This window comes from Pimephales promelas, chromosome 25 (genome assembly GCF_988280905.1).
Source record: "Pimephales promelas chromosome 25, fPimPro1.hap1.1, whole genome shotgun sequence".
Classification (NCBI taxonomy): Eukaryota; Metazoa; Chordata; class Actinopteri; order Cypriniformes; family Leuciscidae; genus Pimephales; species Pimephales promelas.
This window is the reverse complement of record NC_142793.1, coordinates 6,453,341-6,468,322: the sequence shown is the minus strand read 5'-3', so window position 1 is coordinate 6,468,322 and position 14,982 is coordinate 6,453,341. Positions and strand designations below refer to the sequence as shown.

Here is a 14,982-nt window from a genome sequence, read left to right as displayed (position 1 = left end):
AATGTCACGCTTCTTTTCCACAGATAGAGAGAGAATCCTATTGGGCATGTACAGATTAAGTGTCATCACTCTAGCTTGTTTCTGATTGGAGGAATTGAGTGTGGTACAATTGCCCCCTGTTAGTTACAATTGCCCCCGGTCTCCCCAGTGCTTCGTCAAGGTGATCAAAGTACACTGCATGCTTTCGAATCAGTACTGTGATGTCATACACCCAGGGATGTAGTGAAGGCTAAATGCGCAAATGCCGTTTACGCACCTCCCAATATTCGGGAATTGCGTTTACCCACCTCCAAAGTGCGTTTATCCACCTTTCAATTGCGTTTATCCACCTCTAAATATCCTAGTTCCTAAGACATTTTAAATTAAGCTTATGTCGTTAATTTAGTTTCTTTAATTTAGTTAATTTAGTATAGGTTGTTAAACCTAAGGCGAACTTTTTCACTCATTAAGACGGTCGCCTGCCACCACCTACTGGCGGTTTAGTGTTAAATGTTTAAAAGTAGCATCATTCTTTCTTATATGTAAATTAAAATCAATTTCATAACATTATTTCATGCAATTGTAATTTTTCAGTGTAAATGATTTAATTTGATCAACCCCTAGAGTAACAGCCCTATGGTGTCTTATTATTAGAAATAATTGAATTTATTGATCAAATTTAGGAATTTAAAATGAAATATGAAGCATACATTTAATAATATTGGGGGATGGGGGTGCCATTTAAAGGTGCAGAAATTACAATATGGTGATTTAAATATCAAAGCTGATATATCAATGATGAGAATATTTTTTAAGAATAAGTCAAATTTTTAAAAAATCCGAACAAGCAACTTTTTTACTCGGACAAGTGAAAGGCAGATTTACTTAGCATATGAAAAGGCTTAATGTCGAGCCCTCCCTATATAGCAATGTCATCAGGAGACACACATACACCGGTAGGCAGTGGCCCACCTTACCTGGTGACCATGTCTTGGTCCACCAGAATTTATAGTTTACCCACCTCTTCAACTACACCTCTGCATACACCAATCGTCTGTACTCTGTACAGTGCTGTCGATCACTGTCTGCTGTATGCTTTCGAATCAGTACTGTGATGTCATACACCAATCGTCTGTACTCTGTATAGTGCTGCTTCTAGTTGATCACTGTATATTTTCGAATCAGTACTGTGATGTCATACCCAGGGATGTAGTGGAGGCTAAATGCACGTAAATGCCATTTACCCACCTCCCAATATTCGGGAATTGCGTTTGCACCTCCAAAGTGCGTTTATCCACCTTTCAATTACGTTTATCCACCTCTAAATATCCAGTAGTTCCTAAGACATTTTAAATTAAGCTTATGTCGTTTTAGTTTCATATTGTCCACACTCTAAAAAATGATGAGTTGGATTTACTTAAAATATATATGCACCATTTTTGTATCAAAAAATGTGCATATCTTTTAAGTAAATCCAACACAGTGCAGGCCATGTGAGATCAAAATAAATCTTAGTTCTGTTAACTTAAAATTTAAGCTCATTTATATATATAAAATAAGACAATTAAATCAGTTGAACCAACCATTTTAACTTAGTTTAGATCTTCAGCTTACATGTCTTAAAATAAATAACATGCAAATCACACACAATAAAGCATTTCACTTTATTATTTATTTAAATTGCATCTTAAAATATATTCAAATAGAAAATAGTTGTTAAAATAATAATAATAATAATATAGTCACAATATTACAGTTTTTCTTGGATCAAAGAAATGAAGGCTTGGTGGGCAGAAGAGACTTCTTTTAAAAATATTAAACAATCTTAGTGTGTGTGTGTGTGTGTGTGTGTGTGTGTGTGTGTGTGTGTCTATATATATATATATATATATATATATATATATATTATTTTTTTCAAAAACCAATAAAAAAAAAAAACAATTAAATGCAACAAATTAGTCCATTATTAAATACCTATAAATATAAAAAAAATAGTATATTAAATAATATCTATTAATTTAAACAAAACAGAAGTTAATTAATGACTTTCCTCCAGAGGTTATGAACGAATCTCTTCAAAAACATTTTAGCAGTAACTACTGGAAAACAGTAAAGATCTACAATCTTTATTTGAAGCTAAAGTTTTGTTTAAAGGGTATTTACTTATTTTGATAATAATTTTGAAGGTTTAATTTACTGAATTAATGCTGTCATTTAGGAATAATATTGTGCTAGAATCAAGATTGCCATTATTTAATGATAAATGGTGCACACACGGAGCTGTAGGCAATGTGCTTTCGAAATTAATATTTGTATGTTAACGTTACCAAAAGTAGGCTAACCCGCGCCCAAGGCCCCCTTTCCCGCGATCCATGTAGGCCTATAGACAATAGAGATAGAGAACATGGGAATTTGTAAGTATGCAAAGTACATTAGTTTTATCCAAAAACAACTCGCTAATAAAGTAGGCCTATAATCTATCCGTGGGGGAGAGAGAGCGCAGTCCGAATTGGTCACACCGAACGCGTCAAACACGTCAAGTCTAGTTAGACGCTTGAATCTTCTGCAGCCCGCTCAAGTTCAAAATTTTCTACTGAGAAAGACGTTCGCGGCAAACGAGTCACCCAATTTGCGACGCCCGGCGCGAATGATGCGTCTTCGCGTCTTTGCATTGACTATGAATGTACTCTGCTATCGCAATTAAATTCGCGTTCGGTGTAAACACACCATTAATGCATATACGAGCCAACATCATGGTCATATATTTTGAAAAAACACAATATATAGCTACTCGCGTGCAAAACACTTATTTCATTCGTTAACATGTAGACTACAAATGTTTGCATTCGTAAGAAACGTTTCTAATTGTTGATGCAAAATTTGTAGCAATTCTGAAATTCAGTTAAAAGTAAATTTCTTGACCAAAAATGCAATAAATGATCATGTGTAGGCCTAAGTACAAAAATTAAGCTTACCGCTTCTCAACGTCTTCACATGTGTTTCATATTTTTTTTGTCTGGATAGGCATCACGGGAAATTGCATAGCCTATATCACGTGGCTCATACAGTTACTTAAACTGATATAATCGATTTACTTAATTTTGATGCAATTATTGTAGTAGTTGACATGCATTATGTTTTTTTATTATTTTATTTATGCATACATTTAAGTGCACCTAGTAGCTTATATTTTTTTGTTACACACATATGTTAAGTAAACGTTGAAAAGTTAGGAATACTTATTTTTTTATGTTTGATCCAATTACTTTCATAAGTATTGGTTGTTCGGCTGCTTCAAGATCATACATGCTTTCGAAACAGTACTGTGATGTCATACACCAATCGTCTGTACTCTGTACAGTGCTGCTTCAAGATCATACTGTTTGCTTTCGAATCAGTACTGTGATGTCATACACCAATCGTGTGTACTCTGTACAGTGCTGCTTCAAGATCATACGTATGCTTTCAAATCAGTACTGTGATGTCATACACCAATCGTATGTACTCTGTACAGTGCTGCTTCAAGATCATACTGTTTGCTTTTGAATCAGTACTGTGATGTCATACACCAATCGTCTGTACTCTGTACAGTGCTGCTTCAAGATCATACTGTACACTGTAAAAAATTGCTGTAGATTCTACAGCAAAATTCTACAGAAATTTATTGTTTTATCATTTTACAAGTTATTACTGTAATTCGCAATGCATTATGGGTCAAAAGGAGTATTACAGTTGTTTACTGTATATTTCCCTGTCAACTGTAAATTGATTTACAGGTAAGAGGTGTTTTCACTGTAGTTCATACGTTTTACAACAATTTACTGTGACGTGGCATTATGGGATTGCGCGGGCTGATTACATTTGAAATCTGGACTGGTGGACTGGAGCAGGGCAGGATCGAGTTGAAGATAAAAGGCACTATTTACTCAATTTTTAGTAAGTTAACTTAAATTTACGTCCATAAATATTTACAATCTAATGTATTACTTAATGAGCGATTCATATTTTGAACAGAATTCATAACATTGGCATGTCATTATATCATGCAATTATTGATCGACTTGTTAACAACTGCGTGTTATCAGGACATTTAGTGTGATGTAAAAGTGTTTGATTCCTATATTTTCCATCGAAACGTTACGTTTATTTAGTAAAGCAATGTGTCTTTAATTTTAAATTTCTTGTTTCAGGCGAGGCAATCGCGACGGCGCGCGCTCAGTGGTGAGGCGATCTGAACTTACAAGCACAAGGTAAAACTATCTTAAATGTTATGGACGAATGCTGCAGTTTGTTACAGTTTTATTTGAATTTGCTCTCAAGAGAGTATTTTAGAGCATTGCAGTTTGCAAGACGACAGATCGGATCCACTGAAGTCTTGGTGAGAGTTAGCTTTCTTGACGAAAACATTGGAATAGGCTATATTAACATCGTTGGATGCTGCTATTTTCTCATTTATTTTACCAGTTTTGATTTCGTTTGATTTCGATTTTCGTATGAGAGCATGTAAAACCAGTGTTTAATAAAGGCCTGCATCATAACTATTTAACGCAAATCAATTTGCAGCGCGCAATGATAACAGGCCTATGCCTGTTCGTCATGCTCTCCAGAGAGTATTTTTTCGAGCATTTGCACATTTTGCAGTTTGGAAAACAAGGCATACTGAAGTGCTCTTGAGAAGGAACGTAAATCCGCACGTGCAGTTAGCTTTGCTGATGAAAAACATTAGAATATGATTTTAACATCGTTGCATGATGCTGCTATTTAAATCATTTATTTCACTAGTTTGGATTTATTATTGAGAGCAAGTAAACCCAGTGTTTAACAAATCCCTGCGTCATAACTAAATTCAAAATGACTGGCAAAATATTTGAAAGTTAATTTTATTTTCTGTTCAAAGTTCCCATATTTATCGTTTTCTTATATAACTTGAACCTAAATCTAAATGAGAAATGTATCACTGTAAATTATCAATATGATAGCAATATCATTGTAGGTCACATTAATGTTCTAAACTGCTGTTTTACCTGTGGTGTAACGTTACCTGACTTTTCACGTGCATTTAAAAATGTGCAGCTTTTAAGTTTCATTTATAGAGACCATACAGGTTATCAGAAGTCTTGTAAAGGTGCTAGATTTGACCAGACACAACACTGATTTGCAAGATTGGATACCGTCATTTCACATGCATGTACAACTCTGAATTACTTAATTAGGCATTTTAAAATGCCATATTGATGAGGGCTGGGAAATCTCTCTGTACTGCATTTACTGCATATACTGCACTTAATTACATTACATTTTTTTTCCCTTTTATTTTTTATTGTAGATGTCAGCAACAGCAGCTGAAGTGGAAAAAAGTTCTACACTTCCAGACTCTCTGAGACTGATTGTCTTAGGTAATGTACGTTCCAGAATCTTTAAATTACTTAATACATTTTGCCTGTTGTATTTTAGCATACATTTTTATAAACTGTTTTCTTTTTTCTCTTCATTTGTTTTATTTTTAGGTGAAATTCTCACTGCAACCCAGTGGATGCTGAGTATTGAGGGTCAAGTGGTTCTGAATCAACACCCCAATTTCATGGCTGAATTTGCTGCTTTGTTTGCAACTTACTACAACTTTAATCTGGTGTACCAGCACGAGGCATCCTGCACACTTGAATTTGTTCAAAGGTAACAGATTACTGAAATATAAATTTGTATATGTTAAAGGATTAGTTCATCTAAAAATTAATGTTAGTTCACCTGTCATTAATTAACTACTGGCCTTCGTTCATTTTCGGAACACAAATTAAGATATTTTTGATGAAATCTTACAGTGTTTCTGAACCACACATAGGCCACAAAATCATTGCAACTTCCAAGGTCCAGAAAAGCAGTTAAGACAATGTTAAAATATACCATGTGACTACACTGGATCAACCACAAAATCTCTTCTCTTCTGTATCAATCTCTGACGCTGTAGTAAACAGTGCATCGCTTCCAGGTTCTACGTTAGAACAAAAAGTATTCTCATCACTTCATAACATTGAGGGTGATCCACTGAAGTTACATGGACTACTTTAATGAGGTTTTCACTACCTTTCTGGGCCCCGGACGTTGTAATGACGTTGTGGTCTATGTGTGGTTCAGATACCTCTCTGATTTCATCAAACACATCTTAATGTGTGTTCCTGAAAATGAATGAAGGGCAGTAGTGACAGATTAACGAGTAATTAATTACAGAAATGTCATTTTGTGGTGAACAAATCCTTTTTAGTAGTGCAAATAATGCTTATTGTAAAGTGGTATATTTTCATAAGTCTGCACATGATCCTAAAGCTTCTGCTTGTATTTTTCTCACTGATTTTTGAGCAGATGTTTACCAAGAACATCAATGAAAGTGGAAAGACCTCAGAGAAGAGGCACAACACAGTCAATCCTACTCTTCTCATTAGGCTACCCTGTGGACCTTGAGTGGTTAAGCATGTGAGTTGTCAAATGTATATATAAAACAAAAAACTGAGATGTCTATAATTACACAAAATGTAAAAAAGTACAAAATGTAAGATGTGAGTTAACAATTTTGACATTCTGTTGTTTGAGCTTAAAGGGATAGTTCACTTTGAAATTAATTTTTGATATGTTTGATCTTACCTCAAGGGCATCCAAGATGTAAGTGTCTTTGTTTCCACAGTATTTTCAATTTTGACATTTTTCAGTCAAACCGTTGTTGTCTATCAGTCATACACTGGAGGCTAAGGGGGTCCACCAAATAGCATGCACAGAGAAGTCCAAATTAAACATGATTTAATGACTCGTAAATGTAAGTAAACATTGATGGCCTAAGACCCGAAACGAGCGGTTTTTGTGAGAAAACGAACAGTATTTGTATCGTTTTTACCTCGTGTAATCACAGTGACGTCCAAGTGACCTGAATCAGTTGTTCAATGTCCAACTGAACCGAACTGAATCAGTTCAATGTTACGCCGGAAGTGATCGCTTGCGTGTGACGTCATTCAATATTTACACGGAGATTTCGGAAGTTTTACCTTTTACTAAACATATTTAGATATACCGAAATCGTCTTTAAAGGGTTAGTTCACCCAAAAATGAAAATTAAGTCATTAATTACTCACCCCCATGCTGTACCAACCCCGTAAGACCTTCGTTCGTCTTCGGAACACAAATGAAGATATTTTTGATTAAATTTGAGAGCTGTATAACTACCACATTGGCTCCTAAGGGACTGCCTCTTGACGGCCCAGAAAGTCAATGAAGAAAATGTTTAAATATGCCAAGTGACTACCGTGGCTCAACTATATGTTTATCAAGCGACGTGAATACTTTTTGTGCGAAAAAACAAACAAAAATAACGAGTTTATTCGACTATTTCTTTTCTTCCTTGTAGGCCAGAACGAGAATTCCTTAGATTTCCACGACGCATGCGCGAGATTTGCGATCTGCTTACACCAGCTTAGATCGCAATTCTCGCGCATGCGTCGTGGAAATCTAAGGAAGTCTCGTTCTGGCCTACAAGGAAGAAAAGAAATAGTAAGGCAAAATAGGAGGCAAAAAGACAAAATAATTAATCAGAATACCTAGCAAAAGTGTCTCCTGCTCCTCGCTCATGGACAGCTCCTATTCATACTCTCCGCCTCTGCATGTATCGGAAGGGAATGATTCAGATTTCACATGCCACTGCACTAGATGACAGACGGTTTGCTCTCGTCACATCTACGTCGTCAAGCTCTGTTTGAGTCTGCGCGTCAGGGACGGAAGTGCTAACAAATTGCCAAAAACGGCTTCAATCGTCTCAATGGAGTTCCAATGAGATCGCTCTGTCCATTTCTTTTACTGTCTATGGTATAAACAAAGAGTGACGTAGGCGCGCAAGCGATCACTTCCAGCGCATGCGCAGACCGAAGCGCCCGTGCCGGCAGATCATTTTGTCATGGCTATGATTACAAGAGGTAAAAATGATATAAATCCTGTTCGTTTTCTCACATAAACCGCTCGTTTCGTGTCTTAGGCCATCAATGTGTACTTACATGTACGAGTCATTAAATCATGTTTAATTTGGACTTCTGTGCTGCTCTTTGGTGGACCCCCTTAGCCTCCAGTGTATGACTGACAGACAACAACGGTTTGACCAAAAAATGTCAAAATTGAAACTACTGTGGAAACAAAGACACCTACATCTTGGATCCCCTTGAGGTAAGATAAAACATATCAAAAATTAATTTCAAAGTGAACTATCACCCAAAAATGGAAAATCATTCACCATTTCCTCACCCCCATGTTGTTAAAAACCTGTATGAGTTTCTGTCTTCTGCTGAACTTAGATATTTTGAAGAATGTTGGTAATCAAACAGTTGGTGGTAGCCATTTACTTTCAGTTGTCTGGTTACCAAAATTCTTTAAGATATCATCTTTTGTGTTCAACAAAGAAAGAAACTCATACAGATTTGGAACAACTTGAGGGTGAGTAAATGATGACAGAATTTTCATTTTTGGATGAACTATCCCTTTAACTTTTATTGAACCCAGTATCTTGGTGTTAAGCCTTATTTGTAGTTATTTTGTGACTGATTTTGAAAAGATTTTCTGTACTTGAAAAAGTAAAATTGTTGTTACCAGTCTTGTAGTAATTTGCTGATTATTTTAATAAATATTTTTCTACAACAGCTTTGACTTTGTGTTTGTTTTTTTAAATGTTTATTTTAATGCATCTACATCAATATAATGGTAAATAATAGAGTACAGTTCACTGTTAAAATGATTCTTTTCAGCTTTTTAAATGTATTTTAAATGTATTTTTAAACTATTACAGCATCTACTTGAATTTTGGGGGTATTTTACAGGATTTTATTGGCAACTTTATTGCCAGGTAAATACTGTACTTTAGTGGAATTACAAAATATTGCTGTAAAATAAAATACAGGTTTAATTCAATGTTACTGTAAAAAACCCTATAAATTACTGTATACCTATAAATTTAATATACAACAATCAACTGTAAATTGCTTTACAGTATTACACTGTAATCAATTTTACAGCAATTTCCAACATTTTTACAGGATTTTATTGGCAACTTTTTTGCCAGTAAATTCCTGTAAATTCTACAGGAAATTTTTTACAGTGTATGCTTTCGAATCAGGACTGTGATGTCATAAACCAATCGTCTGTAGGGGAGACCCGGGGCAATTGTAACGTATTTTACATTTTCCTTAATAACTCACAAACTACTTGAGATAGACTAGTCATCTTTTGATACAAGAAACATATATATGTGCACTAATTAATAATACAATTTATATATTTTTACTTATAAGAACAAGACTAAAATATTCAATTAAATGCAGTGTGGGGGCAATTGTAACACTGAGAAATAACTCCTATTAACCCACTTTATCTCAAATAAAAGCCTACCTCAAAGTAATCACTTTACTGCTGTTAATTTTAAGAGTTTATATAATATTCCCACTTTGTCAAGCACATATAAAACACACATTATTTTATATAAAAAATGCTAATTGATGATTTGTTAATACTGGAACAAACATTTATTTTAATACACCCTTTTAAAATGAAGTTTTACAATAGAATTTAGTGAAATATGTTCATTTTTTTAACAGAAAAGTATGTCAACACACACAAACAAGCTTATTACAATGGGCCTTGTGGCTCGGGGGCAACTGTAACACAGTGTTACAGTGTTGTTTATGTTCGTTTTTAATCAATAACCTAGGGATAAAATGTATACAAGTTTAAATTGACAGACATCTAAACTTTAGACAGCAGAAGAAAAATACTGTACATCCAAAAAATAACTTTCACACCTCAAAATCAGTTTGTCGTTAATAACTTCTGCTAAAGTTGAAAATGTCACGCTTCTTTTCCACAGATAGAGAGAGAATCCTATTGGGCATGTACAGATTAAGTGTCATCACTCTAGCTTGTTTCTGATTGGAGGAATTGAGTGTGGTACAATTGCCCCCTGTTACAATTGCCCCCGGTCTCCCCAGTGCTTCGTCAAGGTGATCAAAGTACACTGCATGCTTTCGAATCAGTACTGTGATGTCATACACCCAGGGATGTAGTGAAGGCTAAATGCGCAAATGCCGTTTACGCACCTCCCAATATTCGGGAATTGCGTTTACCCACCTCCAAAGTGCGTTTATCCACCTTTCAATTGCGTTTATCCACCTCTAAATATCCTAGTTCCTAAGACATTTTAAATTAAGCTTATGTCGTTAATTTAGTTTCTTTAATTTAGTTAATTTAGTATAGGTTGTTAAACCTAAGGCGAACTTTTTCACTCATTAAGACGGTCGCCTGCCACCACCTACTGGCGGTTTAGTGTTAAATGTTTAAAAGTAGCATCATTCTTTCTTATATGTAAATTAAAATCAATTTCATAACATTATTTCATGCAATTGTAATTTTTCAGTGTAAATGATTTAATTTGATCAACCCCTAGAGTAACAGCCCTATGGTGTCTTATTATTAGAAATAATTGAATTTATTGATCAAATTTAGGAATTTAAAATGAAATATGAAGCATACATTTAATAATATTGGGGGATGGGGGTGCCCTTTAAAGGTGCAGAAATTACAATATGGTGATTTAAATATCAAAGCTGATATATCAATGATGAGAATATTTTTTAAGAATAAGTCAAATTTTTAAAAAATCCGAACAAGCAACTTTTTTACTCGGACAAGTGAAAGGCAGATTTACTTAGCATATGAAAAGGCTTAATGTCGAGCCCTCCCTATATAGCAATGTCATCAGGAGACACACATACACCGGTAGGCAGTGGCCCACCTTACCTGGTGACCATGTCTTGGTCCACCAGAATTTATAGTTTACCCACCTCTTCAACTACACCTCTGCATACACCAATCGTCTGTACTCTGTACAGTGCTGTCGATCACTGTCTGCTGTATGCTTTCGAATCAGTACTGTGATGTCATACACCAATCGTCTGTACTCTGTATAGTGCTGCTTCTAGTTGATCACTGTATATTTTCGAATCAGTACTGTGATGTCATACCCAGGGATGTAGTGGAGGCTAAATGCACGTAAATGCCATTTACCCACCTCCCAATATTCGGGAATTGCGTTTGCACCTCCAAAGTGCGTTTATCCACCTTTCAATTACGTTTATCCACCTCTAAATATCCAGTAGTTCCTAAGACATTTTAAATTAAGCTTATGTCGTTTTAGTTTCATATTGTCCACACTCTAAAAAATGATGAGTTGGATTTACTTAAAATATATATGCACCATTTTTGTATCAAAAAATGTGCATATCTTTTAAGTAAATCCAACACAGTGCAGGCCATGTGAGATCAAAATAAATCTTAGTTCTGTTAACTTAAAATTTAAGCTCATTTATATATATAAAATAAGACAATTAAATCAGTTGAACCAACCATTTTAACTTAGTTTAGATCTTCAGCTTACATGTCTTAAAATAAATAACATGCAAATCACACACAATAAAGCATTTCACTTTATTATTTATTTAAATTGCATCTTAAAATATATTCAAATAGAAAATAGTTGTTAAAATAATAATAATAATAATATAGTCACAATATTACAGTTTTTCTTGGATCAAAGAAATGAAGGCTTGGTGGGCAGAAGAGACTTCTTTTAAAAATATTAAACAATCTTAGTGTGTGTGTGTGTGTGTGTGTGTGTGTGTGTGTGTGTGTGTGTGTGTGTGTGTGTGTGTGTGTGTGTGTGTGTGTGTCTATATATATATATATATATATATATATATATATATTATTTTTTTCAAAAACCAATAAAAAAAAAACAATTAAATGCAACAAATTAGTCCATTATTAAATACCTATAAATATAAAAAAAATAGTCTATTAAATAATATCTATTAATTTAAACAAAACAGAAGTTAATTAATGACTTTCCTCCAGAGGTTATGAACGAATCTCTTCAAAAACATTTTAGCAGTAACTACTGGAAAACAGTAAAGATCTACAATCTTTATTTGAAGCTTAAGTTTTGTTTAAAGGGTATTTACTTATTTTGATAATAATTTTGAAGGTTTAATTTACTGAATTAATGCTGTCATTTAGGAATAATATTGTGCTAGAATCAAGATTGCCATTATTTAATGATAAATGGTGCACACACGGAGCTGTAGGCAATGTGCTTTCGAAATTAATATTTGTATGTTAACGTTACCAAAAGTAGGCTAACCCGCGCCCAAGGCCCCCTTTCCCGCGATCCATGTAGGCCTATAGACAATAGAGATAGAGAACATGGGAATTTGTAAGTATGCAAAGTACATTAGTTTTATCCAAAAACAACTCGCTAATAAAGTAGGCCTATAATCTATCCGTGGGGGAGAGAGAGCGCAGTCCGAATTGGTCACACCGAACGCGTCAAACACGTCAAGTCTAGTTAGACGCTTGAATCTTCTGCAGCCCGCTCAAGTTCAAAATTTTCTACTGAGAAAGACGTTCGCGGCAAACGAGTCACCCAATTTGCGACGCCCGGCGCGAATGATGCGTCTTCGTGTCTTTGCATTGACTATGAATGTACTCTGCTATCGCAATTAAATTCGCGTTCGGTGTAAACACACCATTAATGCATATACGAGCCAACATCATGGTCATATATTTTGAAAAAACACAATATATAGCTACTCGCGTGCAAAACACTTATTTCATTCGTTAACATGTAGACTACAAATGTTTGCATTCGTAAGAAACGTTTCTAATTGTTGATGCAAAATTTGTAGCAATTCTGAAATTCAGTTAAAAGTAAATTTCTTGACCAAAAATGCAATAAATGATCATGTGTAGGCCTAAGTACAAAAATTAAGCTTACCGCTTCTCAACGTCTTCACATGTGTTTCATATTTTTTTTGTCTGGATAGGCATCACGGGAAATTGCATAGCCTATATCACGTGGCTCATACAGTTACTTAAACTGATATAATCGATTTACTTAATTTTGATGCAATTATTGTAGTAGTTGACATGCATTATGTTTTTTTATTATTTTATTTATGCATACATTTAAGTGCACCTAGTAGCTTATATTTTTTTGTTACACACATATGTTAAGTAAACGTTGAAAAGTTAGGAATACTTATTTTTTTATGTTTGATCCAATTACTTTCATAAGTATTGGTTGTTCGGCTGCTTCTAGATCATACATGCTTTCGAAACAGTACTGTGATGTCATACACCAATCGTCTGTACTCTGTACAGTGCTGCTTCAAGATCATACTGTTTGCTTTCGAATCAGTACTGTGATGTCATACACCAATCGTGTGTACTCTGTACAGTGCTGCTTCAAGATCATACGTATGCTTTCAAATCAGTACTGTGATGTCATACACCAATCGTATGTACTCTGTACAGTGCTGCTTCAAGATCATACTGTTTGCTTTTGAATCAGTACTGTGATGTCATACACCAATCGTCTGTACTCTGTACAGTGCTGCTTCAAGATCATACTGTATGCTTTCGAATCAGGACTGTGATGTCATAAACCAATCGTCTGTAGGGGAGACCCGGGGCAATTGTAACGTATTTTACATTTTCCTTAATAACTCACAAACTACTTGAGATAGACTAGTCATCTTTTGATACAAGAAACATATATATGTGCACTAATTAATAATACAATTTATATATTTTTACTTATAAGAACAAGACTAAAATATTCAATTAAATGCAGTGTGGGGGCAATTGTAACACTGAGAAATAACTCCTATTAACCCACTTTATCTCAAATAAAAGCCTACCTCAAAGTAATCACTTTACTGCTGTTAATTTTAAGAGTTTATATAATATTCCCACTTTGTCAAGCACATATAAAACACACATTATTTTATATAAAAAATGCTAATTGATGATTTGTTAATACTGGAACAAACATTTATTTTAATACACCCTTTTAAAATGAAGTTTTACAATAGAATTTAGTGAAATATGTTCATTTTTTTAACAGAAAAGTATGTCAACACACACAAACAAGCTTATTACAATGGGCCTTGTGGCTCGGGGGCAACTGTAACACAGTGTTACAGTGTTGTTTATGTTCGTTTTTAATCAATAACCTAGGGATAAAATGTATACAAGTTTAAATTGACAGACATCTAAACTTTAGACAGCAGAAGAAAAATACTGTACATCCAAAAAATAACTTTCACACCTCAAAATCAGTTTGTCGTTAATAACTTCTGCTAAAGTTGAAAATGTCACGCTTCTTTTCCACAGATAGAGAGAGAATCCTATTGGGCATGTACAGATTAAGTGTCATCACTCTAGCTTGTTTCTGATTGGAGGAATTGAGTGTGGTACAATTGCCCCCTGTTACAATTGCCCCCGGTCTCCCCAGTGCTTCGTCAAGGTGATCAAAGTACACTGCATGCTTTCGAATCAGTACTGTGATGTCATACACCCAGGGATGTAGTGAAGGCTAAATGCGCAAATGCCGTTTACGCACCTCCCAATATTCGGGAATTGCGTTTACCCACCTCCAAAGTGCATTTATCCACCTTTCAATTGCGTTCATCCACCTCTAAATATCCTAGTTCCTAAGACATTTTAAATTAAGCTTATGTCGTTAATTTAGTTTCTTTAATTTAGTTAATTTAGTATAGGTTGTTAAACCTAAGGCGAACTTTTTCACTCATTAAGACGGTCGCCTGCCACCACCTACTGGCGGTTTAGTGTTAAATGTTTAAAAGTAGCATCATTCTTTCTTATATGTAAATTAAAATCAATTTCATAACATTATTTCATGCAATTGTAATTTTTCAGTGTAAATGATTTAATTTGATCAACCCCTAGAGTAACAGCCCTATGGTGTCTTATTATTAGAAATAATTGAATTTATTGATCAAATTTAGGAATTTAAAATGAAATATGAAGCATACATTTAATAATATTGGGGGAGGGGGGTGCCCTTTAAAGGTGCAGAAATTACAATATGGTGATTTAAATATTTTAAAGCTGATATATCAATGATGA

General features: G+C 34.5%; 1 long non-coding RNA gene across 1 annotated transcript; it reads left to right on the top strand.

Moving 5' to 3' along the window:
- Positions 1-3,929: 3,929 nt before the first annotated feature.
- Positions 3,930-6,742, top strand: LOC148964985 (uncharacterized). The gene is made up of 4 exons (XR_016150761.1): positions 3,930-4,229; positions 5,306-5,375; positions 5,487-5,652; positions 6,337-6,742. It is a non-coding gene; the product is annotated as an uncharacterized LOC148964985 (long non-coding RNA).
- The last annotated feature ends 8,240 nt before the right edge of the window (positions 6,743-14,982 follow it).